Consider the following 8028-nt stretch of genomic DNA (forward strand, 5'->3'; position numbering starts at 1 on the left):
GTTCCATGTCAAAATTCAAACACTATCCATCGTCTTGTTCGAAAATACGGATTTCAGTCCATTTTAGTCGGGTGGTACGAAAGTCATCCGAAAAGTCTAGATGAAATCTAGGACTGGGAGACCCTTATAGCATTCTTCTCCAAAATTTATAAATGCGTTTCAAGTTCCGCGCTAGATTTCAAACACTAGCCAAAGTCTGGTCCGAAAATACAGATTTTAATCCATTTTTGTCAAGGGGTACGAAAATTGCCCGAAAAGTCCAAATGAAATCGACGCCAGATTTATAACTGTGTTTCGGGTTTCGCGCCAGATTACAAACACTTGCAATCATCTTGGGTGAAAATACGGATTTCCGTCTATTTTTTATCGGGTGGTCCGAAAATCACCCGAAAAGTCCAGATGAAACCGATGACTGGGAGACCATGATAGCATTCTTCTCCAAAATTTATTACTTGTTTTTAGGTTCCGCGCCAGATTTCAAGCACTTGCCGTCGTCTGGTCCAAAGATGTAGATTTCGATCATTTTTTGTCGAGCGGTAAAAAAATCGCATGCAAAGTCCAGATGAAATCGAGGACCGAGAGACCCTTATATCATTCTTCTCCTAAATTTAAAACTGTGTTCCGATTTCCGTATCAAATTTCAAACACTAGCCATCGTCTGGTCTGAAAATATAGATTTTGGTCCATTTTTGTCGAGGGGTACGTAAATCGCCTGAAAAGTCCAAATGAAATCGACGATCGAGAGACCCTTATAGCATTCATCTTCTAAATTTATAACCGTATTCCGGGTTCCATGTCAAATTTCAAACACTAGCCATCGTCTGGTCTGAAAATATAGATTTTGGTCCATTTTTGTCGAGGGGTACGGAAATCGCTTGAAAAGTCCAAATGAAATCGACGATCGAGAGACCCTTATAGCATTCATCTTCTAAATTTATAACCGTATTCCGGGTTCCATGTCAAATTTCAAACACTAGCCATCGTCTGATCCAAAAATTCGGATTTCGATCCATTTTAGTCAAGTGGTATGAAAATCGACGGAAAATTCCAGATGAAATCGAGGACCAGGAGACCCTTATAGCGTTCTTCAATAAAATGAATAACTATGTTTCAGGTTCCGCGTCAAATTTCAAACACTAGCCCTCGTTTTGTTTGGAAATACTGGTTTCCGTCCATTTTTTTTCGGGTGGTATGAAAATCGCCCGAAAAGTCCAGATGAAATCGAGGACTGGGAGACCCTCACAACATTCTTCTCCAAAATTTATAACTGTGTTTCGGGATTCGGCTCAAATTTCAAACACTAGCCCTCGTCTGTTTTCAGGAAATACTGATTTTGGTCCATTTTTGTTGGTTGGTACGAAAATCGCCCGAAACGTTCAGATGAAATCGAGGACCGAGAAACCCTTATAGTATTCTTATCCCAAATTTATAAATGTGTTTCGGGTTCCGCGGCAGATTTCAAACACTAGCTATCGTCTGGTTTGAAAATGCCGATTTTGGTCCATTTTTGTCGAGCGGTGCGAAAATTGCCCGAAATGTCCAGACGAAATCGAGGAGAAGATTCTTGTAGTATTCTTCTCGTAAATTTATAACTGAGTTTCAGGTTCTGCGTCAAATTTCGGAGACTAGCCCTCTTCTGGTTCAAAAATACATAATTCGGTCCATTTTTGTTAAGTGGTACTAAAAATCGCCCGAAAAATCCAGATGAAATCCAGGACCAGAAGACTCTTATAGCATTCTTCTCCTAAATTTGTAAATGTATATCGGGTTCTGTGTCAGAATTTAAACACTAGCCATCGTCTTGTTAGAAATTACGGATTTGGGTCCATTTTTGTCGGGGTGTACGAAATTTGTCCAAAAAGTCCAGATGAAATCGAGGTCCGGGTGACCCTTATAGCATTCTTCTCCTAAATATATACCAATGTTTCTCATTTCGGGTCAGATTTCAAACACTAGCCATCGTCTAGTCTGAAAATACCGATTTTCGTCTATTTTTTTCGAGGGGTACGAAAATTGCCCTAAAAGTCCAAATGAAACCGAGGACCGTGAGACCCTCATAACAATCTTCATCTAAATTTATATCTGTGTATCGGGTTCCGCGTCACATTTAAAACACTAACCATCGTTTTGTTCGAAAATACATATTTTGGTTCATTTTAGTAGGGTGGTACGAAAATCGTCGAAAAAGTCCAAATCAAATCGAGGACCGGAAGACCTTTATAGCATTCTTCGCCAAAATTTATAATTGTGTTTCAGGTTCCGCGACATATTTCAAACACTAACCATCGTTTTGTTCTAGAATACAAATTTCGGTCAATTTTAGTCGTGTGGCATGAAAATCTCCCGAAAAGACTAGAGGATATAGAGGATCAGGAGACCCTTCTAGCATTCTTCTCCAAAATTTATAACTTTTTTTCGGGTTCTGCGCCTGATTTTAAACACAAGCCATCGTCTGGTCCGAAAATACGAATGTTGCTCCATTTTAGTTAGGTGGTATGAAAATCGCCCGAAAAGTCCAAATGAAATTGAAGACCGGGAGACCTTTATAGCATTCTTCTTCAAAATTTATAACTGTGTTTCAGGTTCCGCGCCAAATTTCAAACACTAATCATCGTTTTGTTTGAAAATACGAATTTCAGTCCATTTAAGTCAGTGGTACGAAAATCGCTCGAAAAGTCCTAATGAAATCTATGACCGAGAGACCTTTATAGCATTCTTCTTCTAAATTTTTATATGTGTTTTGGGTTCCGCGTTAGATTTCAAACACTAGCCATCTTTTTGTTCAAAAATAAGAATTTCGGTCCAGTTTAGTCGAGTGGCACAAAAATCGCGCCAAAAGTCCAAATGAAATCTAGGACCGGGAGACCCTTATATCATTCTTCTCCAAAATTTATAATTGTGTTTCAGGTTTCGCGTTAGATTTCAAACACTAGCCATAGTCTTTTTCGAAAATATGAATTTCGGTCTTTTTTTGTCGATGGTACGAAAATCGCCTGAAAAGTCCAGTTGAAATCGATGACCGGAAAACCCTAGTAGCATTCTTCTCCAAAATTTATAACTGTCCTTCGGGTTCCGCGTCAGATTTCAAAAACTAGCCATCGTACTGTTCCAAAATACGGATTTCGATCCATTTTTGTCGGGTAGTATGAAAATCGCTCGAAAAGTCCAGATGAAATCGAGGACCGGGAGACCCTTATAGCATTCTTCTTCTAAATTTATAACTGTATTTCGGGTTCCATGTCAAATTTCAAACGTTATCCATCGTCTTGTTCGAAAATACTGATTTCGGTCCATTTTAGTCGGATGGTACGAAAGTCGCTCGAAAAGTCCAGAAGAAATCTAGGACTGGGAGACCCTTATAGCATTCTTCTCCAAAATTTATAAATGTGTTTCAAGTTCCGCACTAGATTTCAATCACTAGCCAAAGTCTGGTCTGAAAATCAGATTTTAGTCGATTTTGGTCGAGGGATACCAAAATCGCCCGAAAAGTCCAGATGAAATCGAGGACCAAGAGATCCTTATAGCATTCTTCTCCAACCTTTATAACTGTGATTCGGGTTTCACGCCAGATTTCAACCCATCGTCTGGTCCGAAAATACGAATTTCGGTCCATTTTTGTCGTGTGGTACGAAAATTGCCTGAAATGACCAAATGAAATCGAGGACCAGGAGACCCTTATAGCATTCTTCTCCTAAATTTATAACTGAGTTTTGGGTTCCGCATCAGATTTCAAACACTAGCAATCATCTTGTTCGAAAATACGGATTTCCGTCCATTTTTTGTTTGGTGGTACGAAAATCACCCGAAAAGTCCAGATGAAACTGAGGATTGGGAGACCTTGATAGCATTCTTCTCCAAAATTTATTATTGGTTTCTAGGTTTCGCGCCAAATTTCAAATACTTGTTATCGTCTAGTCCAAAAACATAGATTTCGATCATTTTTTAACGAGGGGTAAGAAAATTGCCTACAAAGTCCAGATGTAAACGAGGACCGAGAGACCCTTATAGCATTCTTCTGAGTTCCGTATCATATTTCAAAAACTAGCCATTGTTTTGTTCAAAAATAAGAATTTCGGTCCATTTTAGTCTGATGGTATGATAATCACCAGAAAATACCAGATGAAATCGGCGATCGAGAAACCCTTATAGCATTCTTCTTCTAAATTTATAATTGTATTTCGGGTTCCGGGTCAAATTTCAAACACTAGCCCTCGTCTGTTCTTGAAATACTGATTTCGGTCCATTTTTGTCGGGTGGTATGAAAATCACACGAAAAGTCTAGATTAAATCGAGGACCTGGAGACTCTCATAGCATTCTTCTCCAAAATCCATAATTGTGTTTCGGGTTCCGTGTTAAATTTCAAACACAAACCCTCGTCTGTTTTCTGGAAATACTGATTTCGGTCCATTTTTGTCTAGTGGTATGAAAATCGCCCGAAAAGTCCTGATGAAATCGAGGACTGGGAAACCCTTATAGCATTCTTATCCAAAATTTATAACTGTGTTTCGGGTTCCGCAGCACATTTCAAACACTATCTATCGTCTGGTCTGAAAATGCAAATTTTAGTCCATTTTTGTCGAGGGATGCAAAATTCGCCCAAAAGGTCCAGATGAAATCGAGGAGAAGATGATTCTTGTATCATTCTTCTCGTAAATTTATCATTGAGGTTTAGGTTCTTCGTCAAATTTCAAACACTATCCATCGTCTGGTCCGAAAATACGAATTTCAGTCCATATTTGTTGAGTGGCACTAAAATCGCCTAAAAAGTCATGATGAAATCGAGGACTAAGATACCCTTAAAGCATTCTTCTCCAAAAATTATAATTGTGTATCGGGTTCCGATTCCAATTTCAAACACTAGCCCTCGTCTGGTCCGAAAAGACTCTTATAGCATTCTTCTCCTAAATTTATAAATGTATATCGGGTTCCGCGTCAGATTTCAAACACTTGCCATCGTCTTGTTGGAAATTACGGATTTCTGTCCATTTTTGTCGGGGTGTACGAAAATCGCCCGGAAAGTCCAAATGAAATCGAGGACCGGGTGACCCATATAGCATTCTTCTCCTAAACATATAACAATGTTTCTCATTTCGGTTCAGATTTCAAACACTAGCCATTGTCTGGTCTTAAAATATAGATTTTGGTCCATTTTTGTAGAGGGGTACGAAAATTGCCCGAAAAGTCTAGATGAAATCGAGGGCCGAGAGACCCTTATAACATGCTTCATTTAAATTTATATTTGTGAATCGGGTTCTGCGTCAGAATACAAACACAAGCCATTGTCTTGTTCAAAAATACGGATTTCGGCCCATTTTAGTCGGGTGGTATGAAAATCGCCCTTAAAATTCCAGATGAAATCGAAGACCTGGAGAACCTTAAAGCATTCTTCTCCTAAATTTATAACAGTGTTTCAGGTTCCGCGTCAAATATCAAACAGTAACAATTGTCTTGTTCGAAAATACATATTTCAGTCCATTTTAGTCGGGTGGTACGAAAATCGCCCGAAAAGTCTAGATGAAATCTTGGACCGGGAGACCCTTATATCATTCTCCTAAAAAATTTATAACTGTGTTTCGGGTTCCACGTCAGATTTCAAACACTAGCCATATTCTTATTCGAAAATACGGATTTCGGTCCATTTTAGTCGGATCGTATGAAAATTGCCCAAAAAGTCCAAATGAAATCGAGGACAGGGAGACCCTTGTAGCATCCTTCTCCAAAATTTATAACTGTGTTTCGAGTTCCACGCTAGATATCCAACACTAGCCAAAGTGTGGTCCGAAAATACAAATTTTAGGCAATTTTTGTCGAATAGTACGAAAATCGCCTGAAAAGTCCAAATGAAATCGAGTACCGAGAGACCCTATAGCATTCTTCTCCAAAATTTATAACTGTGTTTCGGGTTTCACGCTAGATTTCAAATACTAGCCATTTTTGTCGAATGGTACGAAATTCGCCCAAAAAGACCCGATGAAATCGAGGACCAGAAGACTCTTATAGCATTCTTCTCCTAAATTTATAACTGAGTTTCGGGTTCCGCCTCAGATTTCAAACACTAGAAATTGTCTTGTTCGAAAATACGGATTTTGGGTCATGATTGTCATGTGGTACGAAAATCGCCTGAAAATTCCAGATTAAATCGAGGACCGAGAGACCCTTATAGCATTCTTCTCCTATATTTATAAATGTTTCCAAGTTCTGTGTCAAATATCAAACACTAGCCATTGTTTTGTTCAACAATACGAATTTCGGTCCATTTTTGTCGTGTGGTACGAAAATAGCCCGAAAAGTCAAGATGAAATTGAGTACCAGGAGACTGTTATAACATTCTTCTCCTAAATTTATAACTGTGTTTCCGAAACTGCGTCAAATTTCAAAAACAAGCCATCGTAATGTTCGAAAATACGGATTTCGGTCCATTTTAGTCTGCGGTACAAAATTCGCCTGCAATGTCGAGACGAATTCGAGGACCCAGAGTCTCTTATAGCATTCTTCTCCTAAATTTATAACTGTGTTTCGGCTTCCGCATCAGATTTCAAACACTATCCATTGTTTGAAATTACGGATTTCAGTCCATTTTTTGCGGGTGGTACGAAAATCTCCCCAAAAGTCAAGATGAAATCGAGGATTGAGAGTCCCTTATAGCATTCTTCTTCTAAATTTATAACTGTGTTTGGAGTTCCGCGTGAGATTTTAAATACGAGCTGTCATCTTGTTCGAAAATACGAATATCGGTCCATTTCATTTAATCTGGTGGTACGAAAATCACCCGAAACGTCCAGATGAAATCGACGACCAGGAGACTCCATTTTCGTACCACCCGACAAAATGGACCAAAATCCATTTTTTCGAACCAGATGATGGTTAGTTTTTTAAATCTAACACGGAACCCTGTCCTCGATTGTTAGTTTTTTGAATCTGACCCGAAATACTGTTATAAATTTAGGAGAAGAATGCAATAAGGGTTTCACCTGTCCTCGATTTCATTTGGACTTTTCGGGCGATTTTCGTACCACAAGACAAAAATTGACCGAAATCTGTATTTTCGGACCAGACGATGGCTTGTATTAGAAATGTGACGCGGAACCCGAAAAACAATTATAATTTAGGAGAAGAATGCTATAAGAGTCTCGAGGTCCTCGATTACATATGGACATTTCAGGAGATTTTCGTACCTCCCGACTAAAATGGACCGATATATTAATTTTCGAACAAGATGATGGCTAGTATTTGAAATCTGACGCGTAATTCGAAACACAGTTATAAAATTAGAAGAAGAGCAATGATTTCAACTATACACTCTCTTCACAACAACATTTTGTCATAATAAAAAAGGGGGAGAATGTAAACTACATGTTTTTGATGACGACAAGACCACCAACTATGGACAATGCAGCAAGATCAAAAAGAAGATCCAACTATCTTCAATAAGCTTCAAAATCCAAATAATAAATGATTAAATGTAAAGGTATATGATACAAATCAATAGTTCAAATACATGAGAACAATTCATATTTACATATGCATTTAACATATTTTCGAAAATCAAAAACAACATTAACAAATCATTTAAAATCATATTTTTGACAATTTGCATAAGTGTATTCGAATACACCATGTTGTATTCGAATACAACTTAAGTCAGAAGCAAAACGTTAAATGGTGTATTCGACTACACCCATCTGTAGTCGAATACAAGCTAAGTCAGTGGCCAAGTGTATTACACCCATCTGTAGTCGAATACACGTTAAGTCAGAGGTTAAAATACACTAATCTGTATTCGACTACACTAATGTGTATTCGAATACAAGATGTAAAATTTGAATTTTTTGAACGTTACAAATACATGTATTCGAATACACATATATTGTATTCGAATACACACCTGGAAACATTACAATTTTTCAGATTTGGGATGCCTCTAGAACATTGTAATTTTTCATCAAACCTTTTGGATCAATGGCCACGAATCTAAAAGGATGTTTTATGGAGTATAAATACCCCATAACTTCAGATCAAAAATCAAC

This window comes from Cicer arietinum, chromosome 3 (genome assembly GCF_000331145.2).
Source record: "Cicer arietinum cultivar CDC Frontier isolate Library 1 chromosome 3, Cicar.CDCFrontier_v2.0, whole genome shotgun sequence".
NCBI lineage: Eukaryota > Viridiplantae > Streptophyta > Magnoliopsida > Fabales > Fabaceae > Cicer > Cicer arietinum.